This window comes from Erpetoichthys calabaricus, chromosome 9, assembly GCF_900747795.2.
Source record: "Erpetoichthys calabaricus chromosome 9, fErpCal1.3, whole genome shotgun sequence".
Taxonomy (NCBI): domain Eukaryota; kingdom Metazoa; phylum Chordata; class Cladistia; order Polypteriformes; family Polypteridae; genus Erpetoichthys; species Erpetoichthys calabaricus.
The window spans coordinates 67145603-67164562 of record NC_041402.2 but is presented as its reverse complement, the minus strand read 5'-3'; the positions used below and the strand labels follow the sequence as shown (position 1 = coordinate 67164562).

Sequence of the window (18960 nt, the reverse complement as noted above, 5' to 3'; positions counted from 1 at the left end):
GTAAGGAAACAAAGCATGAAGGAAACAAAGCTGCTCTTCGGCAAGGTTGAATTTTTTATAAGCGTTTAAACTGTCATAGACATGAATTACAGCACCATCATAATAGGTACACACCCAGTGAGTCACTCGTTCAGTAGCTGCAGAAGGTAATATTTGAATATGTTTTGCATTTTGTGGAATGGGCATTATAGGTATGTCAGGAGTCCACATTAGCAAAACCTCTTGAGGTTGGAAAATTGTATGCGCAGCTAAAATTTCGTTGAATTTGCTCATGTAATCTGTTGATAAATAATCATTATTTACCAACTCATTCATTGCAAAATCTGACAGTGGTAAGATCACTCCTTCCATAACACTGAACACAAATACTAAGTAGACACTAACACTAAAAAACGGCAACACTGTCAGGAAGAACACTAAATGAGATAAAGTAAAAGTCTACTAAACTTCTTTATTATAACTGCTTTATTATAGCAGGGGAGGGGACGCTGACGCACGCTTGTTGTTGCCGCTCCTCCCTGTTAACAACACTTTTCACAAAATTCGCCTTAATTCTGCACTTTCTTACGCTTGTTTTATTTCGTTTACTGTATGTATAGTTCGTGGATACAGCTGACTCGAATTGCATGGATTTGGCTTAATATTTACAGATTTTATGGACTCCACTTTACTGGGAACAGCCGAGTGTGTGGATCACGGGACGAGACCTACGAACATTTCTTTGTACCTGGCGATCTAGCACCTCAGGATGATCTGTCTCCGTGATTATATTCGCTATGCTGATCTGCTCCCGTTTCATCTTATAGTACTCAACGACCGGGAACTGATCTGATGTTCATACTAACCTGGCTTATGGCTTAGGGCTCCGGGGCGATCACGCCTGAAATTACCAAGCGTTACTGTTTATGGCTGTGTATTGGAACATCCAAATCCTGCTTTCTCCACCAGCTGTGCTTTCTGCTGCTTGCTATCGCCCCGCTCACCTACGCTACCCACACCCGCCTCTCCTACCGGCTCTGTTGTGCTGTGCTGCTTCTACACTGTTATCAGCTAAGTATAACTCACTATTTTAGCGCTTTGAGTACTGAGAAAAGCGCTATATAAATGTAATGAATTATTATTATTTATTATTAAACACTAAAGTACAAAAACAAAGTAGAAAGTAACACTAAACCGCAACACCGCCGGGAACACCGGCACACCGCGTCTACTAAACACTAAGAAACACTAAGTAGAAACACTAAAGGAAAAAATACTATTCAGTAAGTACCGTGTCTACTAAACAGTAAATCAGTAAAGGAGAAAGGACTAAAAACTAAGGGAAAAAGAACAGCAAGACCGCGCCAGCTGCAGAGCTTAGCTCGGAGCGAAATGAAGTGAATGAAATGAGGTGAATGGGAGGGGAGATGATCACGTGACGCCAACACCCGCCTTAACTCTCCGTCCCTCCACAAACACACAAACACAGTCTCTCGGATCCCAACTCTCCTTTATATATATAGATTGATAAAATTCATTGTTTCTACATAAAAATGCGGTCATTTTAATTACAATACAAATGTTTTCACCGTATAATAAAGCTTGTTAGGCAGTTAATCTTTCCTGAAATTTGCGATTTCGCGTAGGTTGTGATATATTGAATAGTTAAGAAATTTATTGCGTGACAATATCAATTTTGATGAGCTGTCTATAGATCGTTTTTGATTAGAGAATTTTTCATATAAAACAAGTTGGTTTCGAGCTCAGTTTATTAAAAATAAAGAAGAAAACATTCTAACGGTTTCCAAATGTTATGAAATATCTATAAAAATCTTCACTTAGACGTGATTATTTTTTCTTCTTGTGAGAGATTATTCTCCAATATGAATTTAGTAAAGAGTACTCTAAGAACCCGCCTGACTCAGGAAAACCTTCAAAACCAGATGCGCATTGTTGTTGATGGCAAACCTTTAGAAGAGTTTGACCCAATACCAGCTGTGGAATTCTGGCTGTCATCTGGCAACAGGCACATCACTCAAAAATCTTGAAAAGTCATCAGCATTCACTTCTGCAGGACCATCAGTCCAGGAACCATGCAGTTCAGCTCAAGCAGAAATGAACAGCATTCAGCCCATGCTGTCTGAGATGGTAAAGATTCTTGGGGGAGAAGATGTTGCAAGACAAAAGCTGAAGAGCATGGCAGAAAATGAATCAGGACAGTGTTCTGTTATGTAACTGTAATATGTGAAACAGAACTAGTGTAGCTATAATGAAGGCATTATTTATTAATAAGTTAAAATGATAAGGGAATCTTTTATATAATGTTCTAGAGAAAGGTGGCAAAATACTACTTTCTGAAAGAACCTTTTTCAGTTTTAAAATGGAAGGTAGTTTTGGTGTCAATAAAAGAGATCAGAAAAAATAAACTATTTTTCACTTTTGTTATTTGTTTAAGGGCAAGTGAATTTAACTGGCGTACAAGTGGATTTTCTAAGTTTACTTGTCCCTGGACAAGTAGAAAAAAATTTGATTTCCACAACCCTGAGAACTCTGTGGTAAACTGGTGTTTATTGTTTGCTTACACATCACAGAACACTCCCAAGAATTTGTAATAGGGCTGGGTGCCAAGATGGAATCTGGGAATACAATTTATTAAATAAAATAGATTTATAAATTATATGTATTGCAAGTGTAAATGTTTTTGTATACATACTGTATAATGTTTTTTGTGAGAAAGTTCCAGAATTATCTAGTGTCAAGGAAAAAGAAAAAGTACTTCAGGGTTTAATCATGGTCTGCACTATGTGGTTTTAATCTTGACCTATACCTTTTGAACACTGTTTGTAGTTCCTTGCCCCAGTTTTAGAGTTTGGCTAACTAATTACTTTTGGTTATTATGACAACTGCTTTACAGTTTGATTGGGATTGGTTATATATTCCACGGACTTAACTTCTGCTATTTAAACTATAGTAAAAAAAAAAAAAAAAAAAAAAATATATATATATATATATATACAGTAATCCCTCCTCAATCGCGGGGGTTGCGTTCCAGAACCCCCCACGAAAGGTGAAAATCTGCGAAGTAGAAACCATATGTTTATATGGTTATTTTTATATTGTCATGCTTGGGTCACAGATTTGCACAGAAACACAAGAGGTTGTAGAGAGACAGGAACTTTATTCAAACACTGCAAACAAACATTTGTCTCTTTTTCAAAAGTTTAAACGTGCTCCATGACAAGACAGAGATGACAGTTCCGACTCACAATTAAAAGAATGCAAACATATCTTCCTCTTCAAAGGAGTGCGCATCAGGAGCAGAGAATGTCAGAGAGAGAGAGAGAAAAAAGCAAACAATCAAAAATCAATAGGGCTGTTTGGCTTTTAAGTATGCTAAGCACCGCCGGACAAAGCAGCTGCAAGGAAGGGAGAAATGTGCAGGTAGTCTTTCAGCATTTTTTAGAGGAGCGTCAGTATCCTCTAGGCCAGTGTGCGAACAGCCCCTCTGCTCACACCCCCTCCATCAGGAGAAGAGAATGTCAGAGAGAGTGAGAGAGACAGAGAAAAACAAACAATCAAAAATCAATACGGGCCTTCGAGCTTTTAAGTATGCGAAGCACCGTGCGGGAAGCATGTCGCTTGACTAAGCAGCTGCACGGAAGACAGCAATGTGAAGATAATCTTTCAGGATTTTTAGATGAGCGTCCGTATCGTCTAGGGGTGCGAACAGCCCCCCTGCTCACACCCCCTCCGTCAGGAGCAGAGAATGTCAAAGCAAGAGAGAGAGAGAGAGAGAAGCAAACAATCAAAAATCAATACGTGCTGTTTGATCTTTTAAGTATGCGAAGCACCGTGGAAGAAGCATATCGCTTGACAAAGCAGCCACATATAAGCCCAGCAAGGAAGGGAGCACTGTGAAGGTAATCTTTCAGCATTTTTTGAGGAGTGGCTGTATCCTCTAGGGGTGCAAACAGCCCCCGTGTTCACAATATATTTGAGGAGTTTTATTTAATACGTAATACACGCTATGGTTGGGTAGCTTCTCAGCCATCTGCCAATAGGGTCCCTTGTATGAAATCAACTGGGCAAACCAACTGAGGAAGCATGTACCAGAAATTAAAAGACCCATTGTCCGCAGAAATCCGCGAACCAGCAAAAAATACACGATATATATTTAAATATGCTTACATATATATATTGTCACAGGTGGCTGGGGGGTGGTACCCAGTCGGGACAACCTGGAGGAGGGCTTAAGCCTCCCCCAGACCACGTGGGGGCGACTGCCCTGGTGGCTTTGGGGACCACGGGAACTGAGCTTGGAAGCTCAACCCTATAGGGGCCTGTGGTCACCGCCAGGGGGTGCCCCAATGCCTTTGGAGCCCTGGCCCTCAGCACTTCCGCCACACCCAGAAGTGCTGGGGGGAAGAAGACCAGGGACACCCGGAGTGCTTCCGGGTGTGCAGCCGGTACTTCCGCCAAACTGGGAAGTGCCGGCGGAAGATAGTCGGGAGGCACCTGGAGCATGTCCGGGTAGGGATAAAAGGGGCCGCCTCCCTCCATTCGAGGGCTGGACTCGAGTGAGGAGAAAGACGAGGTCTTGGAGAGGCAAGGAAGCAGCCTGGAGAAAGTGTGGCATTTTGAGAAAGAGGCCTGGACATTGGGGAAGCATTAGGTTGTGTATCACTTTGTATATAATGGACTTTGTAAATAAACGTGTGTTGGGTGAACCATCGCTGTCCACCTGTCTGTGTCCAGGTCATTTTCCACAATATAAAAATATATGCATATTTTTGTTTGGCCAAATAAACCATGACAATGGCACGCTCCTTAAGCAATAGGAAAAATTAGGCAATACAGCAGAAAAAAAAGAGTATTATTCTAAAGCATCAAAACATTTATGTGTAGAAATATTCAAACTTGACATTCTGCATTTTATCCAAGTTATTTTTCACCTCAAACCTGAATTGCTTGGAAAGCAAAAATAGCAAGTTTGACTTCACTATGCCAATAAAATTAAATTAGTTGTCAGAAACATAGATCACTGCTGTCAAGGCGCTTTCTGAGTAGACAGGCATTATTTATTATTTAATTTCTCCTAATGTTAACTTTCCATTTGTTTTCTTAAAGACCTTTTTTTTACTGTAGCAATCTTTAATATTGTTGAAATTTCTGGGCAGTGTAGTCAAACAGTGATGGACTGTTTTCGCAACTGTTGGAAAGCTACCCTTTTGTGCATATAAGAAAGGCACATTTCTCTAATAATAATAGTATTTAATGACAACATGCAACTGTCAATCAGATTTTAAACACTGGTCTCCTAGCTGTGTACTTCTTAAAAGCACTTAAAGTACAGTCTTGCACTACACAATTATTATTTTTTCTTATGTAAAACTTTGAACGTCCTACATCAAACTAGATTATATAAAAATTTACTGAAGAAGACATTAAACCAATAATAACCATAACTAATTAACAAATTATTTTAGCATTTAAAACATTATCCATAAATGCAGTAATATGGATTCTTTCATGCCTCATTATTTACTACATTTTTTAGTTACAATTTTACTCATTTAGAATTATTATGAAAATATTTCCTATTATTAGAGCTTCAAAGAAGAAGAGAGATGTGAATACACTGAAAATAAATAAACATTAGCAGAGAAACAAAACACTTCACTTCTCTTGACTAATTTTGTTGAAATTGTTAAGTTATATTAGCAGAAGGATGGTCACATTCAAATGTATTTGCACTGTGATTTATTAGATGTCCTTCAGATTTTCAATACTGTATTATCAATAAAATCAGCCATTACTCATAAGGTAGTTAATGAAATAATCTAAAATCATGGATTGAAAAAGGTAAAAAAAAAGATGATCATTTTATTTTATTGAAAAGAATTACTTTTACCAAAGCATTTTTCAGTTAATCTCACAATAAAGAGAACCACATGATAACAACATCTTAATATATTTATCGAGTTACCTTGACAACAACTACAACAAAGTCTAACATAGAAACTGCAGCCTAAGAATGAGATTCCTATTTAAATATACTTATGTGTGCATCTAAAAGTACTGTATCTATTTGTCATCACCTGAATAAATCAATGATAAAGAGAAATAACCATGAAGATGCAGTCACCTCAAAGTATCTTCAACAAACAGTAAAGAAATACAAGGAAGCTGGCTTGCTCAGACAAAAAAGTCAGAGATTGCATCAAAGTAAATTTTATATGTTCAACCTAAATGTCCAATCTAAATATGATTATGAAGAAACTGACAAATGCTGTAACATATTCAGATTTCCAATTTTATTTTAAACAAAGCAGTAATTAAAAACTACATACAGTACATCCGGAAAGTATTCACAGCGCATCACATTTTCCACATTTTGTTATGTTACAGCCTTATCCCAAAATGGATTAAATTCATTTGTTTCCTCAGAATTCTACACACAACACCCCATAATGACAACGTGAAAAAAGTTTACTTGAGGTTTTTGCAAATTTATTAAAAATAAAAAAAACTGAGAAATCACATGTACATAAGTACTCACAGCCTTTGCTCAATACTTTGTCGATGCACCTTTGGCAGCAATTACAGCCTCAAGTCTTTTTGAATATGATGCCACAAGCTTGGCACACCTATCCTTGGCCAGTTTCGCCCATTCCTCTTTGCAGCACCTTTCAAGCTCCATCAAGTTGGATGGGAAGCGTCGGTGCACAGCCATTTTAAGATCTCTCCAGAGATGTTCAATTGGATTCAAGTCTGGGCTCTGGCTGGGCCACTCAAGGACATTCACAGAGTTGTCCTGAAGCCACTCCTTTGATATCTTGGCTGTGTGCTTAGGGTCGTTGTCCTGCTGAAAGATGAACCATCGCCCCAGTCTGAGGTCAAGAGTGCTCTGGAGCAGGTTTTCATCCAGGATGCCTCTGTACATTGCTGCAGTCACCTTTCTCTTTATCCCGACTAGTCTCCCATTCCCTGCCGCTGAAAAACATCCCCACAGCATGATGCTGCCACCACCATGCTTCACTGTAGGGATGTATTGGCTTGGTGATGAGCGGTGCCTGATTTCCTCCAAACATGACGCCTGGCATTCACACCAAAGAGTTCAATCTTTGTCTCATCAGACCAGAGAATTTTCTTTCTCATGGTCTGAGAGTCCTTCAGGTGCCTTTTGGCAAACTCCAGGCGGGCTACCATGTGCCTTTTACTAAGGAGTGGCTTCCGTCTGGCCACTCTACCATACAGGCCTGATTGGTGGATTGCTGCAGAGATGGTTGTCCTTCTGGAAGGTTCTCCTCTCTCCACAGTGGACATCTGGAGCTCTGACAGAGTGACCATCGAGTTCTTGGTCACCTCCCTGACTAAGGCCCTTCTCCCCCGATCACTCAGTTTAGATGGCTGGCCAGCTCTAGGAAGAGTCCTGGTGGTTTCGAACTTCTTCCACTTACGGATGATGGAGGCCACTGCGCTCATTGGGACCTTCAAAGCAGCAGAAATTTTTCTGTAACCTTCCCCAGATTTGTGCCTCGAGACAATCCTGTCTCGGAGGTCTACAGACAATTCATTTGACTTCATGCTTGGTTTGTGCTCTGACATGAACTGTCAACTGTGGGTCCTTATATAGACAGGTGTGTGCCTTTCCAAATCATGTCCAATCAACTGAATTTACCACAGGTGGACTCCAATTAAGCTGCAGAAACATCACAAGGATGATCAGGGGGAACAGGATGCACCTGAGCTCAATTTTGAGCTTCATGGCAAAGGCTGTGAATACTTATGTACATGTGCTTTCTCAATTTTTTTATTTTTAATAAATTTGCAAAAATCTCAAGTAAACTTTGTTCACGTTATCATCATGGGGTGTTGTGTGTAGAATTCTGAGGAAAAAAATGAATTTAATCCATTTTGGAATAAGGCTGTAACATAACAAAATGTGGAAAAAGTGATGCGCTGTGAATACTTTCCGGATGCACTGTATACACTAGTGAGTCAGGATACATGGTTTTTTACGAAATGTTTTGCTCACAACATTGCATTTATAGCATATATTAAAAAACTTAGGTTTACAATAAACTTTAACATAATTATCTGAACATAACCAATAGATACTGCCTGATCCTCTGGTATCATGTTACCATAAGGACAAAGAAAAAAGAAATCCAACACAGTAAAACAGATTAAATTCAGCAGACAGACAAGTTTGAAAAAGCTTAGATATGGTTGGAAGGGGCCTAAATACCATATGCAGCACAGATAAAAACTTACAATGTGTTAATGATAACTATAGTCAAGAAACAGTCAAAACTGTCATAAATTATTACAAGAATGAAGGAAAATGTTTGCATTTCATATTGTGATGACCTTGAAATACCACCAAACCTTGATCATCATGTAGTTGTTTTTATTCAGTTTATTAATTTCAACCATGGATGGCATATCTGTCACTGAAATATATACCTCTGTTTTTTATTCTTAATTTAAGGAATTGTGTTTCAAGATTTCAACTTTAAAAACATGGATCCAAATGTTAAATGAATGATGCACTAATGAACAAGAAGTTTCAGTTTGTAATATATTTCACCTTAGAACATATCAGCATGCTAAGCATGATGGTGTCTTGTACTTATTTAGAATATTTTGTGTATGTTACAATTATATAGTATTTGATCAGATACATACAATATATATTGTTCTTGGAAAAGGGTTGTTATTGAAGCTTCTTACTTTCTATAATTGCTAGACAAATGTGTAAAGCAAATTGAAATCTGTTGCAAGGAAAAAAGAAAATCAAAGTTATACAGTTAGGTCTATTAATATTTGGAAAGAGACAACTTTTTTCTAATTTTGGTTCTGTACATTACCACAATGAATTTTAAATGAAACAACTCAGATGCAGTTGAAGTGCAGACTTCTAGCTTTAATTCAGTGGGGTGAACTAAACGATTGCATAAAAATGTGAGGTAACTAAAGCATTTTTTAACACAATCCCTTCATTTCAATTGCTCAAAAGTAATTGGACAAATTAAATAACTCGAAATAAAATGTTCATTTCTAATACTTGGTTGAAAACCCTTTGCTGGCAATGACAGCCTGAAGTCTTGAACTCATGGACATCACCAGATGCTGGGTTTCCTCCTTTTTAATGCTCTGCCAGGCCTTCACTGCAGCGGCTTTCTGTTGCTGTTTGTTTGTGGGCCTTTCTGTCTGAAGTTTAGTCTTCAACAAGTGAAATGCATGCTCAATTGGGTTAAGATCAGGGGCCTCATGCATAAAGTCGTGCATAGAACTCACACTATAACATGGCGTAAGCACAAAAGCAGGAATGTGCGTACGCACAGAAAAATCCAGATGCAGGAATCTGTACGTACGCAAACTTCCACGTTCTTCCGCTACATAAATTCCGATCAGCGTGAAAAGTAACGCACGTGCACGCACCTTCAGTCCCGCCCCAACTCCTCCCAGAATTACGCCTCTTTGAATATGCAAATCAATATAAATAGCCCTTAAGCTCAGCCTTCTGTGAAAAGACATTGGGAAAAGCACGGGGGAAAATATAAGAATTTCAGCGAATACCAAATGGAGGCAAAGGAAAAACATACTATTTGTTGGTTTAAACAGTGGTATAATCAACAAAATAAAGTTGATCAAGTGAGAGTGTCGGAGAAACTTGAAAGCTCACGTTCACAAAGTCGCACAGTGCCCGAAATAAAAAAGAAATCACATATCAAAGTCACCATGAAAAGGCAAGTCGTAGCCCACCGTCTGAGTGTCATATGAAAGCTTATTAGGGTACAGACAAAAAAATAGGCACACAGTGGGAAAAAAGCACGAAATGTCAACTTTAATCTCGAAATTTCCACTTTAATCGTAGTTTATTTTGCCATTAAAGTAGAACATCATAAACTTCATCTTAAAATCGTTTAATTTACTAGTTTCTCAAATCCCATTGTAACTAATGTAGCACATTAAATGCTTTGTTCTGTATTTGATCTTCTATGTGCTCTGTGTGTGAATCACTACCTGCTTCTTAAACAGGCTTTCTTTTTCTCTGACAGGACACAGAATCCATTACATTTGTGATATTACAGCCCTCTGAATAATTAAAATACTGAGATGTATACATGATATCTTTTTCATGATGATAGGAGTTAAAGCATGTTATTAAACATGGGAACACGGTGGCGCAGTGCTTGTTCATGTCTCACGCAAGAGGCTTGCTGCGCCATGTGCGACCTTCGATGAAATAATTTATTACAGAAGTACTGTCTCTTTCAAACGTACTAACCTCCAATTCCTGTCCTTACTTTTCTTTCTCCAAGTACCCAATCGCGAATAGACATGAAGCCATCTGTAAGCTTAGAATGCCAATTCTTCAAAACTTTTAAGGAACTTTGAAATATCTTCGTAGTACATGTTTAATTATTCTATTCGTCTATCCTTCCAGTGTCGCGTCAGCACGAGCAAGAATAAAACGCAATGCCGGAACAATCCATGAACTAGCTAGCGCTGCGGCACCGTGTCCTCACATGTTTAATTATTAACAATACAGATTATTTAAATGAAGTTATAGTTTTATCTGTATAATATAATCAACATATTTTGCTGCATTTCATCTTAAAAATGATATTGTCATCATATGTAAATACACGCTTTATAAAGCGGGGCAGGTTGTGCAATATTATAACTGTATCCCAAGTTTACAGTGAGGTGATTGTACTTATAAGTCCAAACAGTTCTACAAGGAGCACTTGATGGACTGATTTAGTGCGTTTATAGTTCTTGGGATGGAACTTTTTCTAAACCGCAAAGTCCGTACAGGGAAGTCTCTGAAACGTTTTGCTGTAGCTGAGTCAGCGTCTGCTTCATGCTGTATACCGATAATTGTCTTTCCGATCAGCTGCTGCTGTGATTCCCCACTCAGATACAGTGATATAAATACTCCGAGTGGTGCAGTGAGAGTAATATGGAAAAAGATGATCTGCTGTGGCAACCCTTAACGGGAGCAGCTGAAAGAAGAAGAAGATGCATTGAGAGTAACAACGCTAAAGCAGTTATGGTATTTGGAATACTATGGCTATTCCCTGGACCATTATATTGCAGCAGGTTAATTACAATCAGATGCATTACACTAATAAAAAATATGCAGTTAGTTTCAGTGTATTTATAAAGCCGCGTCAGGAATGTGGATCTAATAAAGAAAGGGTGACCACACAGGAACAGTAGCACTGCTTCGACGCTGGGTGCTGCCAGTCTGCAAAACCGAGCGGAGAAATTGCGTATGCCAGGGCATGAGGTACCGTGGAAATGTGCGTGGCTTTACGCCAAGTTTAGGTTTTATACATCGCGATTTGAGCGTGGAAACGTTCGTACGCAACATTTCTGTGTGTACGCACCGTTTATACATGAGGCCCCAGGTGACTGACTTGGCCATTCAAGAATTTTCCACTTCTTTGCTTTAATAAACTCCTGGGTTGCTTTGGCTGTATGTTTTGGGTCATTGTCCATCTGTATCATGAAACGCCGCCCAATCAATTTGACTGCATTTAGCTGGATTTGAGCAGACAGTATGTCTCTGAACACCTCAGAATTCATTTGGCTGCTTCTGTCCTGTGTCACATCATCAATAAACACTGGTGTCCCAGTGCCACTGGCAGCCATGCACGCCCAAGCCCAAGAGGTTGATCTTGGTTTCATCTGTCCAAAGAATTAGGTGTTCTTTAGCAAAGTCCAATTTAGCCTTTCTATTCTTGAGGCTTATGAATGGCTTGCACCTTGCAGTGCACCCTCTATATTTACTTTCATACAGTCTTCTCTTTATGGTAGACTTGGATATTGATACGCCTACCCCCTGGAGAGTGTTGTTCACTTGGTTGGCTGTTGTGAAGGGGTTTCTCTTCACCATGGAAATGATTCTGTGATCATTCACCACTGTTGTCTTCCGTGGACGTCCAGGTCTTTTTGCGTTGCTGAGTTCACCAGTGCTTGCTTTCTTTCTCAGGATGTACCAAACTGTAGATTTAGCCACTCATAATATTGTAGCAATTTCTCAGATGGGTTTTTTCTGTTTTCGCAGCTTAAGGATGGCTTCTTTCACCTGCATGGAGAGCTCCTTTGACCGCATGTTATCTGTTCACAGCAAAATTTTCCACATACACACCTCAAATCAACTCCAGGCCTTTTATCTGCTTAATTGATAATGACATAATGATGGACTTGCCCACACCTGCCCATGAAATAGCCTTTGAGTCAATTGTCCAATTACTTTTGAGCCCCTGAAATGAAGGGATTGTGTTAAAAAATTGCTTTAGTTGCCTCACATTTTTATGCAATCATTTTGTTTACCCCACAGAATTAAAACAGAAAGTCTGCTCTTCAACTGCATCTTAAATGTTTCATTTAAAATTCATTGTGGTAATGTACAGAACCAAAATTAGAAAAAAGTTGTCTTTGTCCAAATATTTATGGACCTACAGTAACTGTATATCCTTACCTTAGAAACTAGTTTACATATGTCCTGGAATCTGAAGAGGACATTTTCTTGCTGTGATAATGTAGCGAAATAATGTAATATGAAACTACATATTACTAGATCCTTTTAAACACCAAGATGTGTGGGCACACCTGGTATCCAAATAACACGTGGTTACACAAAATCTAATCAGTATGGTCAAGATTGTCTTTTACAGTGATTCTTAGAGTAGTCTTTAGAACAATACAGAAATCAGACAAGCAAAACATGATTAATACTTACCAATGAAATTAATGTAATACTTTAGGAAAATGAAATTTAGAAAAGTGGCTTACTAAAATTATTCTGTATGCATTTCATATTTCTGTCTTGATGTTAAGTAATAACAACACATACATTGCAACAAAATTTAACATTCTCTATCTAGTTAATACTTCACCAACTTGCCTCTAAAAGATATATATCAATGTGATATGGCTCTAATCTGTTATTTTAATAATTTGATATTGGATTCCTAGAACCAAATCCATATTCTAAATCAGTTTCTTAAAATGTCTGATATGGGTGTGAAAGTACAGATTGAGGACTGGTCACCAATACCATCCCCTTTGTCATCAAGCTCACTAGCATTCAGGGTACTTAGAGTAAAATCCACACCGACAAGGGGATAATGTGTCAGTGTTACATTGACAATGGTCAGGTGCAGGATTTGTAATGCAGAAAGCCATACTACTGTGCCCCATGTTGGACAAAAAAGTATGGTTAAAGTAAATATTTAATGAACAATTTATAAACAGAACATTGGTACCTGTCTGTTGGTTGCTAAGGGGGATATCTGAGATGGAAACTGACAATCAAAATCTAGCAAAAAGTCTATGAATAATTTTTTTAAATTTTTATGTCTAATTTTTACATTTCCAGATAGAAGTCATATGTGATTACTTTGTTTAAATAATACTCAGTTTTACATCTAGAATATGGTACAATATCAGTCTCAAGGAAGATATTTTCTCCTAAAAAACAGGATAAACCTGATTTAATGCTATATACAGTTTAAATCACAAATTTACATTAGCTAGGTTTTCAATTAGGACTGAAAAAAGCTCAAAATATCTGAAAATGAGAATCTCTCAAGGCTGTGGGACGCAGGAAGCTCAATCAAGCCTTAACTCTTTCATCTAAATTTAATTACCAGAAGCAAAGGATTAATTGTCTTATATATCCTGTTTTGTCTTCCAACAATGCAAATGCTATTTGACATTTTAAATCTGTCAAAGGAATATGATTTTCTGTAAAAACTTCCCATGATATTATAAAGTTTAAATGCCCTAGATTGCTAAGCATATTAATACTCAATGGCTCAATATTATTTTTGAATATATAGTCATCAATATCCTTAACTCTCTTAATCCAATTTAGTTTCATAGGAAACAAATTCCTATGCTAGTAACATCAAGTGCAAGACAGGAACTGACACTTGATGGGAGGCCAGTCCATCGCAGGACACACTCACAAGAACTCATTCAATTTCAGTTAATCGTGTATATCCTTAGAATGTGGGTAAAAACAAGAGTAGTCAGGAAAAATGTATGCAGGCAAGAACAGAACACTGATCAGGTTGAGGACTACACCCAGGTCCCTGGAGAAGTCAGGCAGAAGTGCTAAACTCTTTCTTATTCCTCTGATTACAGATATCTTAAAGTACTATCTATTTACTCATATATGCCATAAGGCCACAACAATAAAATTCATTATTTGTATTTTAATCAGTACAGCTATTGATTTGTTTTAAAATGCTGCCCACAAACACTGCTTCAAGGCTTAGGAAACATCAATACAAAGCTCCTGTTCTGAAGTGTCTGTATTACTTTTCAGTTAATTTATTGCGGGTTTCCAAATGTTCCTTCTAATGCATAAAGTCATCAATGGTTTTACCTAACACAAATTATTAATCCATTATCTAACAAAGTTCACTATGATAGCAAAAGCCAGGATTTCTTTAATTATGAAGAAACACACTACTGTAGGAGTCCTGGCTTTTAGCTGCAGGGTTCTGAAACAGTGGTGTGATTTGCCTGCTAGTGTAAAAAATAATCAATAGTAAGGACATTTAAATCCAATCTAAAAGCACACAACTTTAGCAAAGCAAACCAACAATAGAGCTGCTGGGTGCACTGGTTATACAGTAAAAATAACTATTGTTTACAGACACCCCTCCACATTTCAGCCATATGCATTGTTAACAGGTGCATAAAATCAGGTACCATACAATAACCATGCAATCTCCAATGACAAATATTGGTAGTAGATTGGGTCATACTAAAGGGCTTAGTATTTTGTCATAGTTGTGTTTACTACTCTATGCATTGCTGGGACAGAAGGTTTCATGACAAATTAGAAAAAAGTATTTCTTCAATTCTACAATCTTCTGAAATCAATTACTCTAATTTAGAGATATGAGGAGATGGACTCTATCCTGACAGTGCCAGGAATAAGACACTGAAATAGTCCTGAACAGGTTAAAGTCTATTTCAGGGTACTCTTACTTATAAACTCTCAAATCACTTATAAAAGTGCAACACATTTTTGCCAAATAGCCTAAACTGAATTTCTTTGGGATGTGGGAGTAAAACCCCAAGTGCCTAAAGGAAAACCCATACAATTACAGGGAGAAGATCAGGGGAACTTCTTTTAGTCCTTACTGTACCTCTTTGGTATAAAAGACCAATCCCTCTGGTACATGCTTTTTGCTCATGGCACTGTGTTGTGTAGCACCAAAAAAGATGAAGTGGAGATAATGTTGGAAGAATGGAGAAGGGCTTTGGAAGATAGAGAATTGAAGATAAACAGGAAGAAGACAGAATATATGAAGTTTAATGATAACCAAGATTCAGAACTTATCCTGCAAGCTATTGGAAAGAGTGGATAAATTCAAATATCTAGGATCAGTGGTAGCCCAAAATGGAAAATTAGATGCAGACATAACCTATAGAGGTACTGGGTGATTAAAGAGTTAAGGTATAGGTTAAAGGTAAGGTTTTTAAGATAGAGGAAAGACCAGCAATGAAGTATGGAGCTGGGACATGGGTTGTAAAGAGAGTACAGGAGATTATAGGAGTATAGGAGAAGAAGTTAGATGTGGCAGAAACAAGAATGTTGAGATAGATGCGTGGAATTACAAAAATAGGAGAGAAAAAGAAATAAGACAATGAGAGGGACCACAAAAGTTGGAGAGATGTTGAATAAAGTACAGGAAAGCAGGTTGAAATGGTAGGAACATGTGAAGAAGAACAACATTGAAAATGTGGGCAAAAGAGTAATGGGAATGGAAGTATAGGGGAACAGGAAGTGAGGGAGGACAAAGCAGAGAAGGATGTATAGTAAGTAAAAGAAGATCTGAAGGGAAGAGTTTCACTGAAGAGGAAGTGCAATACTGAGATATATGGAGAAGGCTGATCAAGCACATTGCCCCCACATATAAGTGGGAAAAGAAGATAGGATGTTTTGTATAAAAAAATGTAAATTTTGTAGCAAATAATTTCAAGACAGTTCAGAATGAATTTTAGATAAGTTTTAAATGCATTCAAGGTAAATTTGAGGTATACTGAAATGCCTTTGAGATGTCTCAAAATACTTTGTTGATATCTTGAAATGTAAAGGAACATATTTTGAGTTACTTCTAAAAGTTAATTCAGCTTACAACAGCACATAAATTAAAATAAACAACCTGAAATGCACAACTACTGTGAGTTTTATGACTAGAATAATCATTACTGCAGATAAGAATGGAGCAATATATTGAGATACTGACATCATGAAGGAGCTGCTAACATACTGCATACTATATTATATACGTAAGTGTAATTTTTAGAGATGCAGAGTAAGTATTGAAAAGGAAGGAAATATCAACTTAGTAATACAAGCAGTATGGAGTTGGACTGTGATAGCTATGGGAAGATAATGTTGACAAATTTACAATGAAGCAATGTGAAATGGTAAAAGAGAACAGACTGAGAGAGGGCGGCACAGATAACAGAAATCCTATGGTATAAAAAAGCATCCTGGGAGTCCCTCTCTCTGGTCTTTACACTTTTTTAAGATAAAAGAAACTTCAAATAGTTTATTTACTTCTTCCGTTCATAGGTCTATACGTAATTGAAAAAAATGTTATTTCAATTATTAACACAGTGTCTCAACTAGCATGATTTAAAAAAATTGAGTACCCTTAATATTAGAGTTGGCATACAGCCTAACACTCCCTCCAAGTTCCCACAGCTCTGGTCTTTCTCTTTTCTTTGACATTATCCCATAACTCTTCACCCTGCTTCATGGTGGATTAACATTGGAATTGGATATAGATAACATACTAAAATGAGTAAGTATAAATAATATGGTTCCATAGAGAAAAAAATAAAATACATGTTTCAGACCTACAATGTAGTACTAGGGTGTTGATTAGTTACTTCTGGTCATGCTATTACAGCATTTCCCCAAATTTTTTCTGTGGTGGCACACTATCTGTAGCCAAACATATCACAAGACACATCACTATTCTACTAACCACAAAAACATTATAATTCATACATGTGCTCAATGGTCTAAAGGGGTGAGATTACCGGAGAAACCATTAAAAAAGCAGCTTTGAGATCAGTGTTCGAAGACACAGAACTTAGTGAGCACTTTGGACACATCTCCCAGCTGCCTCATCCATTTGCCCATCCCTCTCTACCTAAGAGGCAACTTGTAAACCCATTGTCCACTGGCTCTGTGAGACTTGCTGGTGGCCACACTCCCAAGCAGATGGGCTCTAGCAGCCAGGAGATGTGTCCGAAGCGCTCTAAGTGATGTGTTTGCAATGTAGTGATCGCAGAGCTGCTTTTCTAATAGATTCTCGAGGCAGTCCTATCCACCTCAGACATGTCTCAACCACATGAGGAGCTTCTCCCTCTCAGTTTCAGACCCAGGTGTGCTACACTATTATTTCCACGGCACACCTGGATAGCTCTCATGGTGCACCACTGTGCTGCAGAATATTGGTTGAAAAACACTGTGCTGTTGTTTAGTTCTTACCCCAGTTTACTACCTTAATTGGCTAGAACCATGCTCATCAATTTTTGAAGTCAGTTACCTATATCCCTTTTAATTAGGTTATAAACTGCAGACCACCTTGCTCGCTGTTCAGAATCTTTACTATTCTGGAGCAATGATCTTACTAATTCATCAAATAAAATTTATTTGATTTTTTGATCATTAGATACCACTTCGAATCATCATGGAAGCTCTATCTTTGAATCCACAAGAAAACTACTTATAAATAAGTGTTCTATACTTTCAAAGAACAGCAAATCCCACTTACAGTATGTGTAACTTCCAAACCATATCTGCTAAAGCATCCTTCATTGTTCACCACATGTCAATGCATGATTTCAATATAGACTTTATTATAACTGTGTCTCTCTCAGTTATAAAAATAACACAAACAGAAAACAAACGGGTACATTGATTTTCTCACTTTCACAAACTCTGGTGGTTAAATAGCCAGAGGAAAAAAATTCAACACTGTGTGTCAAAACTACCCTTATGCTATTTTAGAAGAGGTATTAACATATCATACCCAAAGGCCCTAGTGTTTTAAGTATCTGACTTTCAACCTCTGTAATGACTTCATTATTGCGGTGTGCCTAAAGGAAATAACTATGCAATGGCTTGGTTCTGCTAACAGAACATTTTTCTAAATTAACTGCATAGTTTCAAACATCCCAGTGATTCCGGTTTGCATACTATGACTGCAGATATTCTTAAAGCATATTCTTTATAAATACTTTGAAATCTTAAGTCAAAAATGAAAAAAAAAATTCTTACAAATGTGCCATCCATAATTAATTTCTTGTGAGAATTTTTTTATTTCAAAAAGTTTACCTTGGTGAAAGGTTAAGATTGTAAAATCAAGACAATGAAAGATTAAGACAATTTTTGCCAATATTTAACAAAGATACCAATAATTTTAGAGGGAAATGCGTATTATTTTTTGCTATTATAAAACAAAGATTTGGTTTTTGGCATTTGATGAGTTCATTAGCTAACACAATGTTTTCATTTTTATACTAGGTAAAGTCTAAACACACTGAATCATTCACCCATTTGGCTTAAATTGACACTGCAAATTTGTTTGACACCTCGTGAATCTGTTACTTGCAATATTCACAAAAAAGAGTTGTATTGGAACAAACAAAAGACACATGGCAGTTAACTATAAAAATATACATATTTCTGGAATATACCCAGTAGAATATTGCTTAATTTTAAATAACAAAATGTGCAGCAGCAAACGTATTAACTTTCACAAAGTGTACTATTGAAAAAAAATACATTCATGGTTGGTGAGTCACAGATGCACTTTCTAATAATTCTTTAACCTGAACTTATTAATTCATTATTTATTTTGGTTTATTATTTCTGATGATGGTGGTGCAGTGGTAGCGCTGCTGCCTCGCAGTAAG

At 37.4% G+C, this 18960-nt stretch overlaps 1 protein-coding gene across 1 annotated transcript in view; it reads right to left on the bottom strand.

Moving 5' to 3' along the window:
• Positions 1 to 18960, bottom strand: part of dpy19l3 (dpy-19 like C-mannosyltransferase 3) — a 146590-nt gene that overhangs the window by 39042 nt on the left and 88588 nt on the right. The gene's annotated exons all lie outside the window — the stretch shown is intronic.